The 17,132-nt window shown below is 49.9% G+C and overlaps 1 protein-coding gene across 3 annotated transcripts in view; it reads right to left on the bottom strand.

Annotated features, from left to right (window-relative positions):
• Window positions 1-17,132, bottom strand: part of LOC144496840 (ras/Rap GTPase-activating protein SynGAP-like) — a 770,844-nt gene that overhangs the window by 137,452 nt on the left and 616,260 nt on the right. For 2 of the 3 annotated variants that reach the window (XM_078217406.1, XM_078217407.1), the window contains exon 1: window positions 14,855-15,136. The exons of the other annotated variant lie outside the window; for it this stretch is intronic. The gene's annotated coding sequence lies outside the window, so the exon portion shown is untranslated. Of the gene's footprint in view, window positions 1-14,854; window positions 15,137-17,132 lie in introns of those variants that run through there. 3 annotated transcript variants of the gene reach the window in all.

The raw sequence follows: 17,132 nt of genomic DNA, 5'->3' as shown, positions 1-17,132 counted from the left end.
ACTTTTGTATCTTTTTCCCAAAGGAAGGTGGTGGAAGAGAGAATGTCCGGGGTGCGTAGGGTCCTTAATTATGCTGGCTGCTTTGCTGAGGCAGTGGAAAGTGTAGACAGAGTCAGTGGATGGGAGGCTGGTTTGCATGATGGATTGGGCTACATTCATGACCTTTTGTAGTTCCTTGTGGTCTTGGGCAGAGCAGGAGCTATACCAAGCTGTGATACAACCAGAAAGAATGCTTTCTATGGTACATCTGTAAAAGTTGGTGAGAGTCGTAGCTGACATGTCAAATTTCCTTAGTCTTCTAGCATGGGGGGACCAGGACAGGTTGTTGGTGATCTGGACACCTAAAAACTTGAATCTCTCGACCCTTTCTACTTCGTCCCCATTGATGTAGACAGGGGCATGTTCTCCTTTATGCTTCCTGCAGTCGATGACAATTCTCTTTGTTTTGTTGACATTGAGGATTTAAAAATGATTTAATTTTCTTTAAGTTTTGTTCAGTAAAATAAATTCATCATACCAGGGCTGTCCTCCTCTGTTCAAAGGAATGAATAAACCCTACATGTGCCAATGAAATGGTTGGTGTCAGCTTGTTGTTGGAACTGCACTCATCTAGGTAAGTAGAAAGTTTACCATCACACTCCTGACTTGTGCCTTGTAGATGGTTGACATGCTCTGGCGAGTCATGAGGTGAGTTACATGCCTCAGGCCTACTCTAGTAGCCACAGCTACTGACCAATGTTAATCCCCGGGATGTTGATGGTGGGGAATTCAGCAATGGTAATGCCATTAAATGTCAAGGGCGATGGTTAGATCTTCTCTTGTTGGAGATGGTCATCGCCTGGCACTTGTGCAGCGTGAATTATACTTGCTACTTGTCAGCCGAAGCCTGAATATTGTCCAGGTCTTGCTGCACACGAGCACAGACTGCTTCAGTATCTGTGGAGTCGCAAATGGAATTGAACATTGTTGCAGTCATCAGCGAACATCCCTTCTAATATTATGATGGAAGGAAGGTCATTGATGAATTGGCTGAAGATTGTTGGGCTGAAGACATTGCCCTGAGGAACTCCTGCAGCTGGGACTGAGATGATTGATCTCCAACAACTGCAGCCATCTTCCTTAGTGCCAGGTATGACTTCAATCTGCTGAGGGTTTTCCCGCTGATTCCCATTGACTCCATTTGCTGGAGCCCTTTGTTGCCACACTCAGTCAAATGCTAACTTGATATCAAGGGCAGTCACTCTCTCACATCACCTCTGGCATTCAGCTTTTTTGTTCATGTTTGAACCAAGGCCGTAATGAGGTCTGGAGCTGAGTGACCGTGGCGGAAATCAAACTGAGTGTCGTGAGCAGGTTTCTACTCAGTGAGTGCTGCTTGATAGCACTGTTAATGATCCCTTCCAGCACTTTACTGATGGGGCGATAATTGGTTGGATTTGATTTGTCCTGCTTTTTGTATACAGGACATACAGCTGTACTGGAGAAGCTTGGCTAGAGGCGTGGCAAGTTCTGGAGCACAAGTCTTCAAGTACTACAACTGGAATATTGTCAGGGCCCATTGCCTTTGCAGTATCCAGTGCCTTCAGTCATTTCTTGATATCATGTGAAGTGAATTGAATTGGCTGCAGACTGGCTTCTGTGATGGTGGGCAGCTCCAAAGGAAGCCGAGATGGATCATCCACTTGGCACTGCTGACTGAAGATTGTTGCAAATGCTTTTGCACTGATATACTGGGCTCCTCCATCACTGAGGATGGGGATATTTGTAGAGTCTCCTCTAGTGCATTGTTTAATTGTCCATTCATGCTGGACTGTAGAGCTTAGAACTGATTCGTTGGTTGTGGAATTGCTTAGCTCTGTCTATTACTTGCTGTCTATGTTGTTTGGCACACAAGTAGTCCTGTGTTATAGCTTCAGCAGGTTGACATTTCATTTTAGGTATGCCTAGTGTTACTCCTGGTCTGCTCTCCTGAACTCTTCATTGAACTAGGGTTGATCTCTGGCTTGGTGGTAATGGTGGATTGGGGGATACGCCAAGCCACCTTACAGATTGTGGTCAAGTACAATTCTGCTGCTGCTGATGGCCCACAGCACCTCATTGATGCCCAGTCTTGAGCTGCTGGATGTGTTTGAAGTTTATACCATTTAGCACAATGGCAATACAACGCAATGGAAGATATCCTCAATGAGAAGATGGGACAAGACAAATAGATTGATGAGGAATAGGGCAAGTACGTTTTTCCCTCGTATTGGTTCCCTCCGAACCCTCCATAGTCTCAGTCTACCAGTCATATCCTTTAGGCCCCAGCCAGCTTGGTCTGTGGTGCTACCGAACCATTCTTGGTTAAGGACATTGAAATCTCCCACCCAGAGTACATTCTATGCCTTTGCTACACCCAGTGCTTATTCCAAGTAGCGTTCAACATGGAGGCGTACAGATTCATCAGCTTGAATTCAATGTTGAGGACTCCCAGGGCAACTGATTGAATACCACTGTACCACCACATCTGATGGGTCGGTCCTGCCTGTGAGACAGGACATACCAAGGAACTGTGATGCTGGTGACTGGTACATTATCTGTAAGGTATGATTCTGTGAGTATGACTATGTCAGGCTGTTGCTTGACTCGTCTGTGGGAAAGCTCTCCCAATTTTGGCACAAGGCCCAATTGTTAGTCAGGAGGACTTTGCAGAGTTAACAGGGCTGGGTTTGCTGCTGTCATTTCTGAAGCCTAGGTGGATGTCAGATGTTCCGTCTGGTTTCATTCCTTTCTATAGATTTTGTAGTGGCCTTGCTACAACTGAGTGATTTCCTGAGGGCAGCTAAGAATCAACCACATTGCTGTGGGTCTGGAATCACATGTATGCCAGACCAGGTAAGGACAGCAGATTTCCTTCCCTGAAGGACACGTAGGAACAGATGAGTTTTCAAGACAATCTAGTTATTTCAGGATAAACGTTACTCAGAAGAGCATTTCGTTTCAGACTTAATCATCTATTGAATTTAACCCCCCCCCTCCGCCCCGCTGCTGTGGTGGGATTTGAATTCATTTTGCTGGTGTATTAGATTACTAATCCATTAACAATAGCACTACATTACCTTCTCCCGAAACTGAAATCATTTTAAAATATGGACTAGCAGCAAGATTAGGCCATTTGGACCCTCGAGCCTGATCCACCGCCATTCAATAATATCATGGCCAATCTGATTGCAGCCTCAATTCCACATTCACGCCTAACTTTGAATACCTTTGACTCCCTTGTTAGTCAAGAATCTGTCTAACTCTGCCTTGGAAATATTCAAAAACTCTGCTTCCACCGCTCTCTGGGAAAGGGACCTCATCTGTCTTATTAAATGGTGGGCCGCTTATTTTTAAACGGTGTCCCCTAGTTTTCGTCTCTCCTACACGGGAAAAAATTCCTTTCAGCATTCACCAAACCAAGTCCCCTTAGGATCTTATATGTTTCAGTATGATCACTTCTCATTCTTCTAAACTCCAATGGATACAGGCCCAACCTGTCCAAACTTTTCTCATATGATAACCCCCATCCTAGGTATTAGTCGAGTGGACGTATTAGTGAGAGGCAACATGGTTTTGTGAAATGGGGGGTCGTGTCTCACAAACTTGATTGAGTTTTTCGAGGAAGTGACGAAGATGATTGATGAGGGTAGGGCAGTGGATGTTGTCTACATGGATTTCAGTAAGGCCTTTGACAAGGTCCCTCATGGCAGACTGGTGCAGAAGGTGAAGTTGCATGGGATCAGAGGTGAGCTGACAAGGTGGATACAAAACTGGCTCGGTCAAAGAAGACAAGAGGGTAGCAGTGGAAGGGTGCGTTTCTGAATGGAGGGCTGTGACAAGTGGCGTTCCTCAGGGATCAGTGCTGGGGCCTTTGCTGTTTGTAATATATATATAAATGATTTGGAGGAAAATGTAACTTGTTTGATTGGTAAGTTTGCGGACGACACAAAGGTTGGTGGATTTGCGGATAGCAATGAGGACCATCAGAGGATACAGCAGGATATAGATCAGTTGGAGACTTGGACAAATGTGAGGTAATGCATTTTGGAAGGTCTAATACAGATAGGAAATATACAGTAAATGGCAGAACCCTTAAAAGTATTGATAGGCAAAGGGATCTGGGTGTACAGGTACACAGGTCACTGAAAAGTGGCAATGCAGGTGGAGAAGGTAGTCAAGAAGGGATACGGCATGCTTGCCTTCATTGGCCGGGATATTGAGTTTAAATGTCTTGGTGCAGCTTTATAGAACCTTAGTTAGGCTGCACTTGGAATAGAGTGTTCAATTCTGGTCACCACACTACCAGAAGGATGTGGAGGCTTTGGAGAGGGTACAGAAAAGATTTACGAAGGATGGTGCCTGGTGTGGAAGGTATTAGCTATGAGGAGACGTTGGAGAAACTTGGTTTGTTCTCACTGGAACGACGGAGGTTGAGGGGAGACCTGATAGAAGTCTACAAGATTATGAGAGGCATGGACAGAGTGGCTAGCCAGAAGCTTTTTCCCAGGGTGGAAGAGTCAATTACTAGGGGGCACAGGTTTAAGGCGCGAGGGGCAAGGTTTAAAGGAGATGTACGAGGCAGATTTTTTACACAGAGAGTAGTGGGTGCCTGGAACTCGTTGCCAGGGGAGATAGTGGAAGCGGATACGGTAGTGACTTTTAAGGGGCGTCTTGACAAATACATGAATAGGATGGGAATAGAGGGATGTGGTCCCCGGCAGGGGAGGGGGTTTTAGTTAAGTGGGGCAGCATGATCGGTGCAGGCTTGGAGGGCCGAAGGGCCTGTTCCTGTGCTGTAATTTTCTTTGTTCTTATTTCTGCAAGCTCTCTATTTAAATATACTGCTTTTCTATTCCTTTTGAGAAAGTGATCAAGTTCACATTATGCTCCATCTGCCAAATTTTGGCCCATTCACTTAACCCATCTATATTTTTTTGTAGGCTCCTCACGTTCTCTTCATAAGTTACTTTCCTATCCATTTTTGTGTTATCATCAAATTTGGCAAGTACACATTCTGTCATCCAAGTCATTGATATAAACTGCAAAGAATTGAGGTCCCAGCACTGTGCCCTGTGGAACTCCACTTGTCACATCTTCCCAACCAGAAAAATACCCATTTGTGCCTTCTCTCTGCTTCCTGTTAGCTAACCAATTCTGTATTCATGTTAATATGTTATTCCGCAAGCTCCTATTTTGCATAATAACCTTTAACAAGGCAGCTTTTCAGATACCATCTGGAAATCCAATCACACAGGTTTCACTTTCTCCACATTGCATGTTGCTTCCTCAAGAGCTCCACTAACGACTAAAACATTATTTCACTTTCACAAAGCCATGTTGGTCGGAATTTTCCAGCCATTCACGTTCCGCCGCCCCTGCAAGCGAGGACGGAGAATTTGGCACTCAGCAGAATCTCCATTCACTGCGGCGAGACCAGAGAATCCTGCTGGTGTGAATGATCAGAAAATTCCAGCCATTGTCTCTGCCTGATTGCTTTGAGATGGTCTAAGTGCCCTCCTATAACTCCTTACTAATGACAGAGGTTAAGCAAATGGGCCTGTAGATTCCTGCTTTCTGTCTTCCTTCAATGGTGGAGTCACATTCCCAATTTTCCAATCTGATCAGACGTTTTATATCACAGAGTTATTGTGAATTCTGACCAGAGAGAGAGCGCGCAATACCTGCTCTGCTCCCCCAGTTATACTGGCCTGATGCTGCCATTCAATGCCAAATGTCCAAATGAGCATGAGAGATTACTGTTTGAAAACTATCAGGTAATAATACCGCTGTCAACCTATTAATTGTCACAACATCCTGGTGTTCAGAGGGAATCTTCCCGCTGTGTTTATAATGTCACTGACACACACACACAGACCAGAGGGAATCTTCCCGCTGTGTTTATAATGTCACTGACACACACACACACACACACACAGACCAGAGGGAATCTTCCCGCTGTGTTTATAACGTCACTGACACACACACACACAGACCAGAGGGAATCTTCCCGCTGTGTTCATAATGTCACTGACACACACACACACACACAGACCAGAGGGAATCTTCCCGCTGTATTTATAATGTCACTGACACACACACACAGACCAGAGGGAATCTTCCCGCTGTGTTTATAATGTCACTGACACACACACACAGACCAGAGGGAATCTTCCCGCTGTATTTATAATGTCACTGACACACACACACAGACCAGAGGGAATCTTCCCGCTGTATTTATAATGTCACTGACACACACACACACACACCAGAGGGAATCTTCCCGCTGTATTTATAATGTCACTGACACACACACACAGACCAGAGGGAATCTTCCCGCTGTGTTCATAATGTCACTGACACAGACACACAGACCAGAGGGAATCTTCCCGCTGTGTTTATAATGTCACTGACACACACACACAGACTAGAGGGAATCTTCCCACTGTGTTTATAATGTCACTGACACACACACACACAGATCAGAGGGAATCTTCCCGCTGTGTTTATAATGTCACTGACACACACACACAGACCAGAGGGAATCTTCCCACTGTGTTTATAATGTCACTGACACACACACACAGACCAGAGGGAATCTTCCCGCTGTATTTATAATGTCACTGACACACACACACACAGACCAGAGGGAATCTTCCCGCTGTATTTATAATGTCACTGACACACACACACACAGACCAGAGGGAATCTTCCCGCTGTGTTTATAATGTCACTGACACACACACACAGACCAGAGGGAATCTTCCCGCTGTGTTTATAACGTCACTGACACACACACACACAGACCAGAGGGAATCTTCCCGCTGTGTTCATAATGTCACTGACACAGACACACAGACCAGAGGGAATCTTCCCGCTGTGTTTATAATGTCACTGACACACACACACAGACTAGAGGGAATCTTCCCACTGTGTTTATAATGTCACTGACACACACACACAGACCAGAGGGAATCTTCCCACTGTGTTTATAATGTCACTGACACACACACACACACAGACCAGAGGGAATCTTCCCGCTGTATTTATAATGTCACTGACACACACACACAGACCAGAGGGAATCTTCCCGCTGTGTTTATAATGTCACTGACACACACACACAGACCAGAGGGAATCTTCCCGCTGTATTTATAATGTCACTGACACACACACACACACCAGAGGGAATCTTCCCGCTGTGTTTATAATGTCACTGACACACACACACACACAGACCAGAGGGAATCTTCCCGCTGTGTTTATAATGTCACTGACACACACACACACAGACCAGAGGGAATCTTCCCGCTGTGTTTATAATGTCACTGACACACACACACAGACTAGAGGGAATCTTCCCGCTGTATTTATAATGTCACTGACACACACACACACACCAGAGGGAATCTTCCCACTGTGTTTATAATGTCACTGACACACACACACACCAGAGGGAATCTTCCCGCTGTATTTATAATGTCACTGACACACACACACAGACCAGAGGGAATCTTCCCGCTGTGTTTATAATGTCACTGACACACACACACACCAGAGGGAATCTTCCCGCTGTGTTTATAATGTCACTGACACACAGAGAGAGACCAGAGGGAATCTTCCCGCTGTGTTTATAATGTCACTGACACACACACACAGACCAGAGGGAATCTTCCCGCTGTGTTTATAATGTCACTGACACACACACACACACACACAGACCAGAGTAAATCTTCCCGCTGTGTTTATAATGTCACTGACACACACACACAGACCAGAGGGAATCTTCCCGCTGTATTTATAATGTCACTGACACACACACACAGACCAGAGTAAATCTTCCCGCTGTGTTTATAATGTCACTGACACACAGAGAGAGACCAGAGGGAATCTTCCCGCTGTGTTTATAACGTCCCTGACACACAGGGCAAATGGAATTTTCAGGCATTCTTCACTCTGTTATTGATATGCAGTCATGATGTGGAGATGCCGGCGTTGGATATGCAGACCAGAGAGAAAGGTTCATTTCCATTATTATTTATGCATATCAAGGAAAGCACGTGTTCTCTCTCAGTTGCTGGATTAGTTTTGCTGCTGGACTAGTAACCCCATGGTTGGAGCAGAGAAAGGATTCTGAATCCCAGCACGGCTGCTGGTGACTTGCATTTGAAATAATTTAATCAAAATTTGGAATAAGCAGCTGGTATCAATAATCAGAAGCAAAAAGCTCTTAAATTATTGGAAAAACACATCGAGGGTCTCTCAGGTAAGGGATTCTGGCATGCTTACCCAGGTCTGAGACCCACGACAGCATGGTTTCAACTGTTAAGGGCCCTCTGAAACAGCACGTCACTCAGTGGTGTCCAAGAGGTGGCTCCCCAGCACCTCCTCAAGGTTCATTTGCAATAGACAATGCAATGGTGACCTCGTCAGCAACACCAGTGCATGAAAACCTGTCAAATGGAGCATTCAGCTGAAAGATATTTACATAACATCTGAACTGAGCTTCAAAAAAAAAGTGGTTATTCAAAATCACCAAATGGTTTCCGAACAACCAGGTGAAACCAGCTGATCTTTCCACCTGCAGAAGGTAAGCATGAGCTCTCCACATTTACATTCCTGAAGCTGAAATCACTCTTAGTCTTGTCGAATCAAACACACCCGGCTTTTCGGGTTTATTACAGGTCAGAGTGATCCAGGAAGGACGGAAGTGATGAAGGTGGACGCCCTTGGGTCGGGTTCCAACTGCAATTCCAAATATTAAATGCTTTTGGCTCGTCACTCATGCCACAGTATAAAAACATCAGCCGGGCAGCACAGTGCCCCCAGAACAGTTCATTCATCAAACCCCCTATCACTCCAACCAAATATTCATACTCCCATTGACTGTAGCTCAGCCAACTATTACTCATAACTCCTTACACAGATCAGTTAATCAATTAAAAGTGAAGGGGAAAAGAAAGACGAGGTGAGAGATGGCGGGGGGGGGGGGCAAGCGAGAGGGGGCGGGGTGCGAGTGAGCGGGGGCGTGGGTGAGGGCGCGAGCGAAGGGGGGCGCGGGCGAGAGCGAGGGGGGGGCAGGGGCGTGAGCGAGGGGGGGCAGGGCAGGGGGAGCGAGGGGGGGTGGGGCAGGAGGGGGGGCGGGGCAGGAGAGAGCAAGGGGGTGGGGCAGGGGGAGCAAGGGGGGGTGGGGTAGGGGGGGCGTGGCACGGGGGAGCGAGGGGGGGGCGGGGCAGGAGGGAGCGAGGGGGGGCGGGGTAGGGGGAGCGAGGGGGGCGGGGCAGGGGGAGCGAGGGGGGCGGGGCAGGGGGGAGCGAGGGGGGCGGGGAAGGGGGGAGCCAGGGGGGGCGGGGGGGGCGGGGAAGGGGGGAGCCAGGGGCGGGGCAGGGGGGTGCGGTGCAAAGGGTGTGCGGGGGGGGGCGGGGCAAAGGGGGTGCGAGGGGGGGGCGGGGCAGGGGGAAGCCAGAGGCGGCAGGGGGGAGCAAGAGGGGGCGGGGGCGCGGGGCCGAGGGCGATGGGGGGGGCGGGACCGAGGGCGATGGGGGCAAAGGGTAAGCGATGGGGGGCGGGGCAGTGGGGAGCGATGGGGGCCGGTCGGGGGGGAGCGAGGGGGGGGCGAGGCTGGGTGGAGCGAGGGGGGGCGGGGCAGGGGGGAGTGAGGGGGACGGGACAGGGGGGAGAGATGGGGGCGGGGCAGGGGGGGAGCGAGGGGGGCAGGGGCAGGGTGGAGCAAGAGCGGGCGGGGCAGGGTGGAGCAAGAGGGGGCGGGGGCAGGGTGGAGCGAGAGGGGGCGCGGGCAGGGGGGAGCGAGAGGGGGCGGGGGCAGGGGGGAGCGAGAGGGGGCAGGGGGGAGCGAGAGGGGGCACGGCAGGGGGGGAGCGGGAGGGGCCGGGGGGAGTGAGAGAGGGCAGGGGGGAGCCAGAGGCGGCAGGGGCGGAGGGACGGGGACAGAGGGTGCGGTGGAGTGGGCGGGGTCGCGGGGCCAAGGGCGATGGGAGGCGGGACAGAGGGTGATGGGGGCGGGGCTGAGGGGGGCCGAGGGCGAGGGGTGGCGGGGCCGAGGGCAAGCGGAGGTGGGGCCGGGTGCGGGGCCAAGGGAGAGGGGGGGTGGGGCCGAGGGTGAGGGGGGGAGTGGCCGAGTGTGAGGGGGGGGCACGGACGAGGGTGAGGGGGGGGCAGGGCTGAGGGCGAGGGGGGCGGGGCCGAGGGCGAGGGGGGGGCCGGCCGATGGCGAGGGAGGGCGGGGGCCAGGGGGGGCGAGGGCAAGGGGGGAGGGACCGAGGGCGCGGGTCCGAGGGTGAGGGTCTGAGGGCGAGGGAGGGCGGGTCCGCGGGTGAGGGGGCGGGGCCCGAGGGTGAGGGGGGCGGGGCCCGTGGTTGAGGGGGCGTGGCCCAAGGGTGAGGGGGCGGGGCCCAAGGGTGAGGTGGGTGGGCGGGGCCCAAGGTTGAGGTGGGTGGTGCCCGAGTGTGAGGGGGGAGCGGGGCCCGAGGGTGAGGGGGCGGGGCCTGAGGGTGAGGGGAGCGGGGGCCGAGGGTGAGGGGGGGTGGGTCCCGAGTGTGAGGGGGGCGGGGCCCGAGGGTGAGGGGGGACGGGGGCCTGAGGGTGAGGGGAGGCCGAGGGTGAGGGGGGCGGGGGCCCGAGGGTGAGGGGGGGCGGGAGCCTGAGGGTGAGAGCGGGCGGGGGCCCTAGGGTGCTGGGGGGCGGGGGCCCGAGGGTGAGAGGGGGCGGGGGCCCGAGGGTGAGAGGGGGCGGGGGCCGGGGTGAGAGGGAGCAGGGGCCCGGGGTGGGAGGCCGCGTGTGCTGGGGGTGAGAGGGGGCGGGGGCCGAGTGTGAGAGGGGACGGGGGCCGAGGGTGAGAGGGGGCGGGGGCCGTGGGTGAGAGGGGCGGGGGCCGAGGGTGAGATGGGGCGGGGGCCCGGGGTGGGAGGGGGCGGGGGCCCGGGGTGGGAGCCAAGGGTGAGAGGGCGCGCGGACGAGAGGGAGAGAACAAGGTGGGTGGGGTGGAGAGGGAGCGAACACGGGCGGGCGGAGCGGGAGCAAAGGGGGGGAGCGGCTGGTAAGGGAGAGTACGCCGGGAATGGGGAGAGAGAAAATGCCAGTGGAGGAGAGGGTGAAACCATGGGAACGGAGAAGGAGAGAGTGGATGGCATGATGGAAAGGGAGATAGAAGTTAAGAGGATGGTGACAGAACAAGAGTTTGCAGGGGACAGGCATTACTTGGAGGAAAGATGTAGGGTTGCAAAGGTTTAGAATGTCGTCTGGTTGGGAAACTTCAATGCCCATCACCAAGAGTGGCATGGTAGTACCACAACTGACTGAGTTGGCCAGGTCCTAAAGGACAAAACTGCTGGACTGGGTCTGAGGCAGGTGGTGAGTGAACCAACAAAAGCCAAGTAAATGGACCTCATCCTCACCAAACTGTGTGCCGCAGATGGATCTGCCCATGACAGTATCAGTAGAAGTGATCACCGCACAGTTCCTGTGGAGATGCAGTCCAATCTTCACATTGTGAAAACCCTCCAAAGTGTTTTGTGGCACTACCACCATGCTAAATGGGATAGATTTCAAACCACACATCTAACAACTCAAAACCAGGCATCTATGAGATGATGCGGACCATCAGCAGCAGCAGAATTGTATTCAACTAGGTCTAATTGTTAGAAGCAGTTCAGAAAAGGTTTGGATGTCTGATGTGGAAAAGTTGGACAAGTTGAGCCTCTGCCCATTACAGTTTAGAAGAATGGAAAGTGAACTTATTGAAACATGAGATCCTGAGGGAATTTCATAGGGTAGACATAGGAGGATCCTTACACTTTTGGGAGAGACTAAAACTAGGGGACATGTTTAAGAATTAGAGACCTACTGTTTAAGATGGATCTAAGGAGATATGTTTTCCCTCAGAAGTTTGTTCGTTTATGGAATTCTCTTCCCCAAAAAGCAGTAGAGGCTGGGTCATTGAGTTTATTCAAGCAGAGTTAGATAGATTTTTAATAGACAAGGGAATCAAAGATAATGAGGGCAGACAGATGGCAAATAGGAGTAAAGAACACAACAAGATCAGCCACGATCTAACTGAATGGTTGGAACAGGCTCGAAGAGTTGAATGGTTGATTCCTGCTCCTAAGCCCTTTGTTCCTATGTTCACATGGCCCAGCAGATCCCTCACTCTACCCTCAAGCTGTATGATCAACCCTGATTCAATGAAGAGAGCAGGAGGGCATGCCAGTAGCATCAGACACACATAAAAATGAGGCATTAACCCAGTGAAGCGACAACACAGGACTGCTTCCATGGCAAACAGTGGAAGAATCACGTGACATCTAAGTTAAGCGATCCCACAACTAATAGGTTGAATCTATGCTCTGCAGTCCCGCCGCATTCAATGGTGAATGCCAGTGGACGATTAAACAACTAGCAGAGGAGGAAGGCCCATAAATATCACCATCTTCAATGATGGAGGAGCTCAGCACATCAGCAAAAGATAAGGCTGAAGCATTTGCAGCAATATTCAGGAAGAAATACCAAGTGGATGATCCACCTACCACCTCAAGAGATCCCTAGCATCACAGATGCCAGTCTTCAGCCAATTCGATTCACTCCACGTGATATCAAGAAATGGCTGAAGGCACTGGATACATTTAAAGGCTTTGGGCCCTGACAATATTCCAACAAGCCTTGTGCACCAGAACATGCTGCGCCCTCGCCAAGTTGTTCCAGTACAGCTACAACATTGACATCTATCTGGCAATGTCAAAAATTGCCCAGTATATCCTGTACACAAAAAAGCAAGGCAAATCCAACGCCGCGAATTACCGCTCATCAGTCTACTCTCGATCATCAGTAAAGTGTTGAAAGATATCGCTGAACACTTACTCAGCAATAACTCCTCACAGACAGTTTGGATTCTGCCAGGCTCACTCAACTACTTACCTCATTAAAGTCTTGGTTCAAACATGGCAAAAGAATCGAATTCCAGCAGTGAAATGACAGCCCTTGAGAGTCAAGACAGCATTTGACCGAGTGTGGCATCAAGGAGTCCTACCAACACCGGAGTCAATGGGAATCGGGAGGGAAAATGCTTCACTGTTGGAGTGAAACCTGACACAAAGGATGATGGTTGTAGTTGTTGGAGGTTAATCATCTCAATTCCTAGATATCACTGCAGGAGTCCCTCAGGATGGTGTCCTCGGCCTTCATCAATGACCTTCCTTCCATCAGAAGTGGAGATGTTCACTAATGACTGCGCAACGTTCAGCGCCATCGTAGGGGAGGCGGTGGCCGAGTAGTATTATCGCGAGACGATTAATCCAGAAATTCAACTAGTGTTCTGGGAACCCGGGTTCGAATCCTGCCACAGTAGATGGCGGAATTTCAATTCAATAAAAAATATCTGGAATTAAGAATCTACTGATGTCCATGAAACCATTGTTGATTGTCGGAAAAACCCATCTGGTTCACGAATGTCCTTTAGGGAAGGGAATCTGCCGTCCTTACCTGGTCTGATCTTCGTGTAACTCCAGAGCCACAGCAACGTGGTTGAGTCTCAAATGCCATCGGGCAGCTACAGATGGGCAATAAATGCTGGCCAGCCAGCGACACCCATGTCCCACAAATGATTGAAAAAAAATTGTTGAACTCTCAGATACTGAAGCAGTTTGTGTCCATGCGCAGTATTACCTGGACAACATTCAGGCTTGAGCTGATAAAGGGTAAGTAAGATTTGCATCACACGAGTGCCAGGCAATGACCATCTTCAACCCTTGATGTTCAATAGCATCACCATTGCTGAGTTCCCCACTATCAACACACCATTAACCAGAAACTAAACTAAACCAGCCATGAAAATCCTGTGACTTCAAGAGCAGGTCAGAGGCTATGAATTCTGAGATGAATACTCATCTCCTGACTTCCAAAGCCTGTCCAAAATCTACAAGGCACAAGTCACTTGCCTGGATGGGTTCAGCTCCAACAACACTCAAGAAGCTCGAGACCATCCAGGACAAAGCAGCCTGCATGATTGGCACCACATTCGCAAACGGGGAGAGGGGGGCAGATAGGCCAGAGACGGGGCAGGGGCAGAAACAGGGCAGGGGGAGGTGGAGCAAAACATTAACCAGATGTTGTCCATGATGCAAAATATTCATCAGTTGTTTCAGATGTCAACTGAGTTGAACAGTAATACTTTTACACGAAAAACCTTTAGATCTTCTCTTTTTGTTACATAAATCGCTGCCCGAGCCGACCTGCAGCCGAACACATCGTCATATGAAGGGACAGAACTACACAACACAGTGCGGGTACAGCTTTAAGAGACGGGGTGGCGTGAATGTTCTGTGTCACACCGCAACTTCAGGGGACGAACACAGCAATCTGTCTCACCCCCCTCCCCCCTTTCCCTTTTGTTAACGAAATACTTGAGCAATGTCTGCACAAACCGCAAGATCACACTGCAAATCACTAAAAGTACCATCGGAGCTCGATGTTTGAAAAGCCCCTCAAGTTGAGTTGGGCTGAGAGGTCATGAGGGAGGGTGAGGAAAGAGAGAAACCAACTCCCCTCACCAAAATAAAATGAAGATTAATAATGGTACCGATATGCAATGAAACTGATCTTTTAACTTCGGAGAGCATTTAGTTTGCAAGCCAACAAAACAGAAGAAGCCTGTGTCTGGAGAAGCTTTGTAAAATATAGAACTGACTGATTCAACAGCTTGCTCGGCTGGGCTTTACTCCGACGCAGGCAGGCAATGCAAATTATTAAAAAATAAAAGCTCAACAATTGGTCCTGTTCAAAATGCAATGCTTGTGTTTGCAAGTGATCAGAGGCACACACTCACCGCACACTGTTGGGAAAAGACTTTCCTCCCTCTCTGGCAAACCCCAACCTAAACACACAGGCAGTGAAAGGGTGGCACAGCTGCTCGGTATTCCAGGAAGCGGGATATTGGGATCATTCTCCAAGCCATCCCATGGGAGTTGTGTTTTTTTTTCTCTGCCCCTCCCGTCCCCTCTCTGTCTCTCGCAGTTTACATTGTAGCTCTCTCTCTCACTTTCTGTCTCTCGCAGTTCACATTGTAGCTCTGCTCTCTCTCGCTTCTCTCCTGCCCCTTCCAGCTGTCAATCACCGCGCCCCGACTCCGGCTCCACCAATGGGCACAGGGGCGGGCCGACCAGCGGGGCCCCTTCCCGGTGATTGACAGGTGTCCCCGCCCCGCTCCAGGGTCAACCTTCCAAAACCCTCGGCTGCATTCTTCGCTGCTGCTCCCCTTAAAGGGGGGGGAGCAGAGAACGACAGCCGACCACCACCCTACCATTCAACCCTTGATGCCACTGCAAGAACATTCATTTCTCCTTCTCACGTTTCCAAGCTTCGCTGCAGCACCAACACCGCCTCCTCCGATCCCCCACCAGCTCCGCAACAAGTCGTGCTTTCACCTCGCACATCATTATTAATAAAATACCGGCGCACTCCTTCAGTACTCAGCACTGGGTACAGAAACACTCCTTCAGTACTCAGAGGGCACTGGGTACAGAAACACTCCTTCAGTACTCAGAGGGCACTGGGTACAGAAACACTCCTTCAGTACTCAGAGGGCACTGGGTACAGAAACACTCCTTCAGTACTCAGAGGGCACTGGGTACAGAAACACTTCTTCAGTACTCAGAGAGCACTGGGTACAGAAACACTCCTTCAGTACTCAGAGAGCACTGGGTATAGAAACACTCCTTCAGTACTCAGGGGGCACTGGGTACAGAAACACTCCTTCAGTACTCAGGGGGCACTGGGTACAGAAACACTCCTTCAGTACTCAGAGAGTACTGGGTATAGAAACACTCCTTCAGTACTCAGCACTGGGTACAGAAACACTCAGTACTCAGAGAGCACTGGGTACAGAAACACTCCTTCAGTACTCAGGGGGCACTGGGTACAGAAATACTCCTTCAGTACTCAGGGGGCACTGGGTACAGAAACACTCCTTCAGCACTCAGAGGGCACTGGGTACAGAAACACTCCTTCAGTACTCAGAGGGCACTGGGTACAGAAACACTCCTTCAGTACTCAGAGGGCACTGGGTGCAGAAACACCCCTTCAGTATTCAGAGGGCACTGGGTACAGAAACACTCCTTCAGTACTCAGAGGGCACTGGGTACAGTAACACTGCTTCAGTACTCAGAAAGCAGAGTGAAACAGGTACACACACTCCATTACTGTTTTTGAAGGGGTGCTCAGCGTGTAACCCAGTTCACCACATGCTCTTGCCCAGTCCACTGAGTTAGTAATGAATTCATTCAGCCACCAGCTGTAGGTCAGCCTGTCCTATTGACTCAGATCCCTTTCACTGGTCGTTCCAACCTTTCATGCGTTCCTGGCAATGTTGCATAATGAACAAACTGTGAGCTTTTGTCCTCCACTGAACCACGGGTGTTTCCAACAATTTGGTAAATGTGGTATAATTGAGGCTGATAGAGTTCTGTAGTTGCCATTCCTCTTTAAGTTGCAGTGATGAGGCAATTTATTTTAGCCATACTTTCAAATGCCTGAATCCACTTTTGAACTGTGTTCTCACGCACCATAAAAATATATCAAAAGTATTTTGGTAACAGCTTGGATCTGGCTTAAAGGTATAGTGCCCTATAATTGGCTGCAGAACTATATTCCAACAATGACTTGTAGCTAATGTTGAAGCATACCTGAGTTCCCCATGCAAACGTAACAGTAATATTCAAGAAAAGAGGGAGACATAACTAGAAGCCAGTTAGTTTAACATCTGTTATTGGGTCTGTTGGAGTAAAATCAAAATTAAAGGACACAAAATGGTTAGCTGGCACAAAATGGACTCTGGGAAAAGACATTAAGATGTGCTGACTTGGGCACAGACATTGCACAGCAAGTTAAAACCTGTTAGTGTTTGAATTGCTGCAGAAAACGGATCAGATCTTGAGGCACCTTAGCTGCTTGAGATAAAGCAGAACCAAAACAATGCGTTTTGATAACGAGATCAGTCGTTGATGGGGGACATAAATGCATAAATGTATCGACTCCATGTATAACGATGTGATAATTGCCAATGTCCGTCCTTGTCTATTCAACGTATAACGATGTGATAACTGCTG

The sequence above is a fragment of the Mustelus asterias genome, chromosome 8, assembly GCF_964213995.1.
Source record: "Mustelus asterias chromosome 8, sMusAst1.hap1.1, whole genome shotgun sequence".
Taxonomy (NCBI): domain Eukaryota; kingdom Metazoa; phylum Chordata; class Chondrichthyes; order Carcharhiniformes; family Triakidae; genus Mustelus; species Mustelus asterias.
Note: the sequence above shows the minus strand (reverse complement) of the source record. Positions and strands in the feature narration are given on the sequence as shown.